Source organism: Coptis chinensis, chromosome 8 (genome assembly GCF_015680905.1).
Source record: "Coptis chinensis isolate HL-2020 chromosome 8, ASM1568090v1, whole genome shotgun sequence".
Classification (NCBI taxonomy): domain Eukaryota; kingdom Viridiplantae; phylum Streptophyta; class Magnoliopsida; order Ranunculales; family Ranunculaceae; genus Coptis; species Coptis chinensis.
The window spans coordinates 71,117,884-71,130,125 of record NC_141463.1 but is presented as its reverse complement, the minus strand read 5'-3'; positions in this window follow the sequence as shown (position 1 = coordinate 71,130,125).

The following is a 12,242-nucleotide window of genomic DNA, read 5'->3' as shown; positions in this document are numbered from 1 at the left end:
GTCATGTATACGTCCTATACGGTCCTGCTCAATCAATTTATAATGATACCATCGATGCGCCTCCCGGTGTTGAGATCACTGTGAAGCCCATGACCCTCGTTTTCACGAGAGCCGTTTAGCAAAGAAAATTTATTGTGGTCATCAAGGCAAAAGCAATACATGATTAAAGTAATCCAAATGCTCTATCAGGTGATCTTTGTGGAATTCAGACAAACATGTTGTGAGAAGTCCAATTGTAGTCTACGTTGAAGCAAGTAACTAGTTTCTATCATAACAAAGTTTACATACGATGGTGTATCAGTTGTATTTTTATTTTTGGGTTTTTTAGACCTGCACCCCCTATCACTACAACAGAATTGTGACAAAAAGACAGTTTCAAAACGTCTTTTATGGAGAAAAACCACACTTTTTGAGTGTCAGATGGTGCCCCGTTTATAGGCAAGTCTTAATTTTTAAATGACGCTAACCAAAGTGTCTTTTATCTTGGAAAACACACTTGCCACTTGAATAAAGAACCACTCCTAAGATAGCGTGGTTTTTTTAATAGACATTTATGGGGCGTGGTTTTTGGGTTTTTGTTTTTTAAAAAAGAAATTCGACCTGGACATTCAGGCTCAGCAGAGCTTTCTGGTGAGGCCCAACTAAGGTCCATATAATATTTTCTCACAAGAAAATGAAAATTATTTTCTTGTTGTTATCAAACGGCGAGAACTACAAACTTTCTACTTTATCGTGTGCAACCAAAGTATCAAGTAGTAAAAGAACACTACGATAATGCAATTTCTCAAAAAAAAAAAAAAAAAATCCTGGGAAGTGTAGGCAAAATTTGTCCATGACTCACCATTCCAAAAAATGATACAATCATCAGCTATTCTAGTATATGCAAATCAACAAACAACAAACTAATTGTATATCATTAACTAATAACTATCAAGCCTTGTATATCCTTGTGTGAGTATAAGATGTCAAGCTAGAAAGTGCCTCAAAGTCCTGCAAGACATAAAAATATACACAAAAGTTAGACACAGTACAAAACATGCTGAAAAATACAGCATAGCAGTTACTAATATTATAGACATCATATATAGGTTTATGGCTTGCAACTTTGTGACAGTGTACATGCAGAAATGAGTAACTGCAACTATTCATATAACTGTTACCCCAAATCAGTTTATAACATAATATAGGCCCCTTATTCGATTAAATTTGACGATAAATATGTTTGATAGAGTCAACTGCATGCTGAATAAGATGCCATTCAGTCATGTTTTTCTGTTAACTTGAAAGTTCATTTTCACAAGGTTTGGTAAGTAGTCTAGCCTACAGTATACCATTATGCAGTTTAACTGCCATCAGAGTTTTTGATTAATCTGTCAGAAAATTTTAAGCAATGTTCAGTGTATTTATGTCTTCCGAATTGCATTAGTGTCGAATATCAACAAGTACTGAACATGTTGAAAGATCATAAACCCAAGTCACAGAACTATACCTATCATCTAATGATCCCCTCATTACCTTAAAAAGTTTCAAAACCCTCAATCGTATATAGCAGGACACTCAACAGGAATCGAGAAAACTTAAAATTCGTACCTAAACAAAACGAGTAAAGATTGCTGGCCATTTCACTGTTGTGGGCAGCTAAAGCTCTCCAAATGTCCTTTTGGACCCAAACAGTTGCTCACTACGATCAAGGATGAGAGATACTTGGACATTGTACATCTCCATTGAGGAATCGACATCCGGATCATTAAAAATGGTTCCTTTCGTCGCTTTTCATGTTGAACATTTCACACAGTTGCATACCTCGTGAAGGTTGTGTATTTGCTGGTTCCCTTACCTACAAAACAAATAAAACATTAACAAAGAAAAACAAATTAAGCAGCTAAGCATAAATTTGTTGCAAAAAAACAGCTCAAGCAATTCAAGAGATATAATTAGATTACATTAGATGTTACTGCATTAGCAGTAACACTCTTTTGTGAATTTGTTTGTTGGTCTTTCATTTCCACCAAGATTTGGGTGAGATTGATCATATGTTTCTCTAGACTCATAACCCGCTCTTCAACCATAGTATGTTGTTGGTACTCTTGGTGAAGCTTCTCTTTGGCAGGAGCTGATGATACAAGAGAAGTCTTCGTGATACCGGACCATATTTATCGAGACCAAACACTTTCCCAACCGGATCATTATCCAAGTCTAAGTCAACGCTAGACGGATCAACTTCAATTCTAGCCTGTCACAATGACACAAAGAACAAAACGAATTATTTGTACATGCACACAAAAGCAAAACATATAATAGTGAGGTTATGTGATGATCCAGTCCAGTCAATAGAAGTAAATAACTATGAAGTCATAACTAGTTCCAATTTAATATTTAAATAGCTCACCATCCTCTCGGGAGCAATGAAAGAACCTTCTTTGCGTGTATGGATAGCTATGTAAGAATCTGTTCGGATGAACTTAGCACCAGGATTCCTCTTTTTCTAAAAAATCAAATAATAGAAGAAAAGCTATAATAACCAATTTATTGTTTTCTGACTTCTCATACATTAAGATGCAAAATAACATACCAACTCATGGATTGTTCTTGTTGATCCTCTTCTGCCTGATGTATGCAATGACTTTACTGCTTGTCTTGATTTCTTGCCAATCAACTGCATTCGCTTCCTGACGTATGCTTGGTATTTCCTAAATAGGAAACAGAACTAATACAAGTCAAATATATGCCTCCCCAGTTACGTAGTCACAAATTAAGATAACCTTGACTAGTTATACTTACTTTCTCCATGGAATCGCAACTTTTGAACATTGAAGCACCCATTTTCGCACTTGTTCATGTTGCACATTAGTTAGTGTATGTACACCTTTTTTGTTAAGGGGTTTTTCACTTACAAATTCACCATCATCATCAATATATCTCTCCTTGCCTCACTTGTGGCTTCCTTTTGAGCCATTAGGCATGTGCTCCATGCAGTACATTATTGATTATTGAATGACATAACGTTCAGCAATACAACCTTCAGGGTGTGCCGGATTATTTACGTACTTCTTATAAGATCTCAACATCCTAAGACATGTCACCACCAAGATATTATTTATAACCAATAACAAAAATAAACACGATTTGCTCAAAAGACTTACCGCTCAAAAATGTACATCCACCGACTCCAAACTGGTCCACAAATTTTTGCTTCTTCCGCCAAATGCACAACAAGGTGTGTCATGATAACAAAGAACGAAGGTGGAAAACATTTCTCAAAGACACACAATGCTTCGACCACTCTTTCTTTTGCAATACGAAGCTCATCACAGTAAATTACTTTGGAGCAAAGGATTTTAAAGAATGTTGACAATTGCCCAATAGCTACACGCAATAGTTTGTGTTTTTTAAAAGCATGCATTAGTAGTAATGGTAATAATTGTTGCATCAAAATATGATAATCATGTAACTTCAGTCCTTTCAATTTAAAATCTACCCTGCTTGCATGTCGCTTCCAATTAGAGCTATATCCAATAGGTACCTTCAAAGCGGACAAAGTCTCTAAGAAAAGTTTTTTCTCAACTTGGGATAGAGCAAACTCAGCCTTTGGTAATAGTAACTTATCTCCCGATTCTATGGGCCACAAGTGTTAAGTTACTTAATTTTCATCTCTTTCAAATTTAGGCGTGCTTTCAACCCATCTTTACTCTTGTCCAATTCCATAATAGTTGCAATGAGATTCTCCACGACATTCTTTTTTACATGCATCACATCCAAATTGTGAAAGACACACAAGTCCTGTGCATTATACAAACATTCAAATGACAATGACACATGATAAATCATATTCAAAATATTGTTAAAACATTACTTGCCTCCCAATATGGCAACTTAGTTAGAATTGAGCATTTGGTCCACGCACTAAGGCCATTATCTGGTACCCCCTTTCCATACACCGTTTCAAACCCTTCTACTATGCTCAACACCTGAGTACCAGGTCAATCGGGATGGAGCAGTATCAAGTTCTTCCTTTCCATCAAACGATTTCTTTTGACGCCTAAAAGGATGATCTTCAGGAAGAAATCTTCTGTGACCCATATAGGCAGTCTTAGACCCATGTTTCAATCTAATTGAACACATATTTTCGGCACAAATAGGACAACCACAAGTTCCACCAATTCTACAACCAGAAAGCATGCCATCCGCAGGAAAGTCATGAATAGCCCATAATAAAACTGTTGTCATGGTAAAAGTAGACTGAGTATAAGAATCATAACATGGAGTGCCCGTGGACCACAACTCTTTTAACTCTACAATCAAAGGCTGCAAGTAGACATCAATGTTTTTCCCTGGACTACTCTTCCCGGGTATCAACATAGACATCATAACAAATAATTGCTTATTCATGCAAAGAGATGGAGGTAAGTTATAGGGAACAACCATAACATGCCAGCAAGTATATGAATTTCTCTGATGAGAAAAAGGATTAAATCCACCCGTTGCAAGTCCTAAACGAACATTTCGAGGCTCAACAGAAAACTCCGGATACTTAGCATCAATTGTACTCCAATTAAGAGAGTTGGCTGGATGACGCATTCTATTTTCATCGACAACCGCCCTCGAATGCCATGTCATTTGCTCCGCAATCCAAGGAACACTAAGAAAACATAAATATCTTAATTGGCTACATGTTAAAACCAAATGGCAATGTGTTATAAGTATTTAAACAAGAGGGTTACCTATACAATCTTTGCAACCTCGGTATCAAGGGGAAGTATCTCAATACTTTTGCTGGTACGAGTTTTTCTTCTCTAAGAGATCATCACCTCTTTCATTCTTCCATCTACTTACACCACATCTTGGACAACATTGTAGACTTTCATCATATTTCTAATATAATATGCAGTCATTTGAACAAGCATCTATCGTCTCATACTTCATACCTAAGGACTTGATCAATTCGTTAGCTTCGTATGTACTGACTGGTAAGGTATTATCTTCAGGGAAAATTCCTTTCATAGTGTTCAATAGATCGGTGAAACAGTTGTCTGACAGCTGATGTTTCATCTTAAGGTTAACTAGTTCAACTGTTATAGATAACTTCGTTTGATTGTTCCTACAAGATGAATAAATAGGCCTCTTCACATCTTCCCATAAATTGTTAAACTTCGTTTCCTTCCCAATATCATTTGGATTTTGATGATAGTGGTACTCATTATGAGAATTTGAATCATCGTCCAAGCTCATCTCATCTACATTTTGATCTTCATTTGAAGTACTCCCATCCATGGACTCATCCAAACCATCAAGATGAACATATCCTAACTCTTCACTAACTAAATCAATGTCTCAAGAATAGCCATCTTCATATTGGCTATGGGAGGAAGGACCAACAGTCTCAACATTGATTGCATCTTCTTCAAATGATTCCCCATGAAGATACCATGTCGTATAGGATGGGTCTATTCCAATACGAATTAATAAATGGTCAAGCACTATTTTCGGATCAACCCTTCCACTCACATTATGACACCTCGCACATGGACAAGAGCACCAAGTTCCTTTTCCTAATCTATCGGTCATGAACTTTAAAAAGGATTCAAGTCCATCCAAGTATTCATTGCTATTCAATGGTGATGACATCCAATCTTTGTTTGGTGGTAATAGAGCCATTCCTATCACATAGAAATGGCTTTGGTTTGTGAGATTTACTCCTGCGTGCCTATTGAGGACACAAAAGATGTGTTGTAGTGAGGATACAAAAGATGAAACAGACCAGACACTCTCAAATTAACAGATAAATGGACATAATAAATGCAATTATAAACAAATAATACCAAAGGACAACAACAATATTTAAATTTCATAGTTAAATTTCTTTACTACAATATTTAGAAGCATGATAAAATATTATTCAACAAATCAATATTATTCAACAAATACTGAAATCAATATTATTCAACAAATATTTCTCAAATCAAAATTATAGTTAAATAAGAGAACTAAATCAAAATTATTCAACAATCATTAAAATCAACAAAATCAACGAATTTAACAATTCGATTCGATTAGATTTGAGGAGAACGGAAAATATAATGAGAAAGCTAGGGTTTCTAATTAGATTTGAGGAGAATGAAAAATCACCTTATTGAGTAAAACACCTTTGAAAACGAAATAGAGAGTGGAATCGCCTTAATCTTTTTTCGTTTTTAGCTTTTATCTTTCTGGAAAAAAAAAAAAAAAAAAAAGATGAAATGAAAAAAGAAAAAAGAGTGGAGTCCAAAGATTTAAACTTTTTATTTCGTTTTGGGCTTTTCTTAGTTTATCTTGGGCTTTTCTTTTTTGAAGTATTTCAAACAAAAAATAAATAAACGATACTTTTGTAATAGAAACGGCGCTGGTTACGGGTCCAAAGATTCGGCGCTAATATCCGCGTCTTTTAACATGTTTTTTATTAACCAATCTGGTGTAGTGAGTGCCATTTGAAAAAATAATTAGACTTGCCCCCATACTCACTCACCATCTAAGTTAACGCATTTTGACCATTATCTCAAGGTCAAGGCAATTGAAATGTCTTGAATACCCTTTTCATTGAAAAATTACCAAAATGACATATTGGTTTTGCAATACCCAATTTTAATTAGAGAATGTACATGACACGTGTCAATATCTAATTAATCATATCCAACTGCCCACATCACTTGTGAGGGACATATATTGTCATCAATATATTTGCGACACGTGTCATTACCATCAATCATATTTTGAGACTAACTTATTGGATCATTTCAATTGGTCATCTTAAGAGTCATGAGTTACCAAATGGTTACAAAATGAACATGAATACATGCATAGCTATCAATGCAATACTAAATATCATCAATGAATGGAGCACCAAAAGTGGATCTCATTCAATTGATATGAATGGAGCACCAAAAGAGGGAGGGAATGCTATATATTTCCTCTCCACCCTCTAACAAAGGGAGGAGAATTCTATGTTTCTTCTCCACTCTTCATCTTCTCCAACCATGAACTTACGTTAGCTTGATTCGGATTAAATTCCAAAAGTTTGATATATGTAAGCAGTTCGATCCGTTGAACTCAGTCACAATATCATTCTACCCAATTCATCAACACATGTAAGGTACGCCCAATTATTACCTTTACATTGGCCATCTCTGTAGATCGAATTTCTTGGAAATTCGTCTACTTTTGTTTCTTTCCAACAAACCTTCCAACAAACCTTTCGTACAAATCCATCTAATTTCCAAGCCCACGAAGCATGGTTGAAAAGTTGCAAATGAACTACTCTATCTGTTGCTAGAAATAATAAGTTCACTATCAAGGGCATTGAACTTCATGAGTTTTCACGTCTCTCCAAGCTAACATGCTAGTCCAATAAGTTTCTTTAACTATTTTCACTTTCTATTTCATATCGGTTTGAACTGTATTTAGGACTAAGCTAGACCAATCTTGATAACGGATTAAAGGACAAATATTGTTCTTCTTTGATACCAGTATCTACCATGCGACCTGATCAACAGACCTTGAGATAGATCTAAATGGTGGCATAGGCATAGATGAATGCTTTGACATCTAAGCTTATTGGTTATACACAAACGATATTTCCAATTGAAACAGCAGGTCTTTCACATTTCTACGTTACTTTCTGCGACCTGACATCGAATATTGCAACTTAACGGCCCCCGCTACAGATTTCATTTTATTCTTGTTGCTGGTAAACTTGTTTTATATATAGATATAGATATAGAGAGAGAGAGAGTTTAAGATGCCATGCTAGTACTCTCTACGCCTTGTGTGCTAGAGACGACCCTACCTTTAATCATGAACTTGATTAACATGCTGACCTGAGCAGAATATTCATCCTGGTCACATGCATATTAGATACCATGTGACCTCAAACTTCCGTTCTCAGGTGGCATTGGCCATCCCAAAATGTCTTAATATCTCGACTTTAATAGGTTGTTATATCAGCCTACTTTGACAATGAACGCAATATTGTGTGAAGCACTTTACGGTTACATACTTTGAATTCTATATACTTTGATCTATTTCAAGTTTATTTGAATTCAATATAGCAAGACTCAACCTGGTTTACTGGAATAGGTCGACCAAATGCAACGATCACTCAGTTCATTTTGAAAAGCTTGGATCTGCTTGGATCACGATTTTAAATTTCATAACTAATATTTCTAATGTAGCTTCTTGTATACATTGTGAAGCTATACATTCCAACAGGTGGAGGACTCTAATTGCCCTAAAACCATCATTAATCTCCAAACTCATTTACACAGGGATACTATACAACTCTTTTACTGATCTTGAACAAGACAGTGAAGTAAATTTATTTCAACGATTTTCATTAGTGAATTTATTAGTCTCGTTTTGGCATGGTCATTGCTTCATATTAGCATTATTATTGTGTATTTATTACATTCTGAAACTCCAATTCTGATCACGAGAATCAGTTAGTACCTAATGTTGCTAGATAAATACTCAACACAACTTGAAAACTGTCACCCAGCAAAGAATCAAGTTCTCGCGCTGCTGGACCACAAATGGATACATATCCATGCACTTCCATTTTTGAAAGGTTTCACTACTGGTATAATAGGTCAGATGAAGGTCGCTTGGATTGTAAAATGGAGGCTCGTTCTAACTCCCTGCCAAATCGATTTATTGCAGTATAATAAAGCTCTAACAGGTCATCAACTCCAAGTTACTGTAGGAGGGCTCACATGCCATCAACTCTTATACTATGGACACAATTACAGCTCACAAACTTAACTGAAATTTCAACCAGCTCATGGAAGTGTCCAAATTGATAGTTCAACATGGACAAGTTCGTTTATTTTGACGTTTCATTCTAGTTCCACATCACAGGTCATTGAAGACCTCCTTCAGAGCATGCAGGAATAATCTGTTGCAGTTTTTTACATGAGGTCGATCAAATTCTCAATCCATTGCAGCTCGCTTGGATTGAAAAGTGGAGGCTCATTCTAGCTTTCTAGCAAATTGATTAATTACAAGATAATACAGCTCCAACAGGTCATCGAGTCAACTCGAGCTCAAACGCCATGCCTTAATGAGAAATTCCTAGCAGGTCGTTCACACAGCTCGCCTAATGTCAGTCTAGGGTTAGCAAACAAATATCATCGAACTGGGATTGGCTACAGCCATCTGCCACACATATCCGAAATTACCATTTATTTTGATCTAATTCCTTTTTGGTATTAGTTCGATCTAGTGCAAGCCGATCAAGCTCCAAACTAGGGGTTGGGGGCTAGCCACAACCATCTCCGGACTGGGACTTATTATTGCCATCTAAACATGTTCAATTCTGTTATTATGCTCTATGCATCTCTAGGATTACTACTGTTAGTTTGTACTAACTCTTTGATGCTAGCTCGCATTTTGTACTGGTCAATCAAGCTCCAAAAATGGGGCTAGCTATAGTCACGCCAATTCAAGGCTAGCTATTAGATGTGACCTCCAAATCAGAAACACTCACTCGAGCTCAAACGCTCTCTAGAGCTAAAACGTTCTCTACAGGAAAACGCTTACTCGAGCTCAAAGGCTACATAGCCCTAATACTACTCACTAGTTGACGACCTATACTTCTAGGATCAACTCAATGCAAAACGCTTACTTAAGCACCAATGGTCCCTTGACCTACGCTCATTGGAGCAGAACACTTACATAAGCGCTAAAAGGTCCATTGACCTTTGGAGCGTAACGAGCCCTTTGACTATTGGAGCGCTTACATAAGCGCTAAATGGTCCCTGGACCTACGCTCACACTTAATCGAGCATAACACTTACTTAAGCACTAAGGGTCCTAGACCTACGCTCACACGCACGAGCTCCAACACGCTCACTGTTCCACTTGGACACATGTCAAATTATTTCTCTCGTCAGATCGTTCTTACGAAAGCACAACCTAACGAGAAGGGGCTGTGTGAGGGACATATATTGTCATCAATATATTTGCGACACGTGTCATTGCCATCAATCATATCTTGAGACTAACTTATTGGATCATTTCAATTGGTCATCTCAAGAGTCATGAGTTACCAAATGGTTATAAAATGAATATGAATACATGCATAGCTATCAATGCAATACTAAATATCATCAATGAATGGAGCACCAAAAGTGGATCTCATTCAATTGATATGAATGGAGCGCCAAAGGGGGGAGGGAATGTTATATATTTCCTCTCCACTCTCTAACAAAGGGAGGAGATATAATTCTATGTTTCTTCTCCACTCTTCATCTTCTCCAACCAATGAACTACGTTCGACTTGATTCCAGTTCGTCCGCGAATTGGATACGTAGGCAGTTCAATCCGTCGAACTCAGTCACAATATCATTCTATCCAAATCATCAACACATGTAAGGTACGCCCAATTATTACATTTACATCACTCATTGGTAATTAAGTCATAAACTTTGAGTTCATCTTCCCCAACTAATTAAACACCAATTTTGTTTGAAATCATTAAAAGTAACACTTTAATATGGGTAAAATGATAGTGGGTATTCAAAATTTTGAAAAGTTACAAATAATAAATATATATGTATAGTGACTAATAAGAATGTGTATTAGTGTTTCTTAAGCTTGGGAGACATTAATGGAGATTATTCAATTCATGTCTAGATAATAACACATATAAAGTGGTGGGCATGTCTAATTTCTAATTTAAGATTTATTTTCTAATTGTCTTTTCTTGCAACCAATACCCCTCTTGTCAACACATGTCCAATGTATTAAGTGTTTGTGACCGTTAGATTAAATAGGACGAGATGTCAACATGTGTCTCTTTCTTTCTCAAACATGAAAATGGGTTTTGAATTGGGAAGTCAAGGGTTATTTTGGTAGTTTACAACGACAGGGGTATTCAAGGCATTTCACTACTTTGACCACAGAGATAACGATCAAGATGGGTTGACTGGACGACAAGTTAGTTTGGCTTTTTTCAAATTAGGGTGCAGGTAAAAAAAACCTTCATTTTTTTTTCTAACTAGGCACCACATATTCGTTGGAATATAATGTGTTGTAATTAAGTACTCGCTTCTTGTAAATTTGTTAATTACTTTCTAATTTAAGTAATATATTATGTTGTTCCATACTTTGAAATTTAAATCATATCCTTCACGATAGTGGTTTATATTCAGAATTATATAAGACCATTTTTATTATTATTATTTATTGGTAAGTCTGTTTTAAATGAGATCAGTAACTCTTTAATGTTTGTGGGGTTCGAGCTCCAGACCTCTAGTATCATCACCCAAAGATTTTACCGACTTTGCTAGTCCGCACCTGCATTTTGGAAGACAGTTCAATACCGCGATGCCTGGAAGGCTAAAACCATATCTATATATATATATATATATATAAAAGCTCGCGCACATTCTCTCTCCTCACCAGATCGCTCTATTTTGCACCTAGAGCAATATGATTGGCTCCTAAAAAATTGGATAGAATAATAATTAGTCACACCTCCCCAGATTTGTTTAAATCTCCCTAATCTATTTTTAATTTTCTATGGACTCCTCAAAGTAAAAAAAAACAATAAATTAAATAAACCTTATACAACCTCCTTGTATTTGTTTAAATCTCCTTTCTCTATTAAGTAATAATATTTATCTCCCTAACAAAAACCATTAAACCCCAACCCCACACTCTCAGAAATTGGAAACCCGAAAGTCGAAACTCCAGAAAAGTGATCAAACCTAAACCTAAAAAACTCTGCGATTTAAACCAAAAAAAAAAAAAAACTGATACGAAAAAATCCTTCTTACTCCGCCCCCCAACTTCTCTCTCTTTCATCTCGGATTTCAGTTTAGTGGGTAAACTTGCGTAGAACTGGCTATATACCTCAGGTGGTAACCCTATCTGAAGACAAAATGGGGTTATTAACATTCCACCACCAATTCCGAAAAATCCCCCAAACATTATTCCTGCTAACAAGACCATTACGGGAAAAGTAAGCTTCGAAGGTCCAGTACTTTAGTTTGAAGATGTCCATCCTTCATGAAAATACCAAGCATACTTCCATTTTCGCCCGGACCCTACCAAGATAAGTATCACTGATAAGAAATTTCCAGGTCTTGACTTTTTGGTTTGTTATTCTTTGCTTTTTCTTCTACACTGGTACTACACAGCAAATTACACAACAAACAACACATTTCAAGCTGATTTCAGCATCCGTATTTCATCTATATCCCCATTGTTGG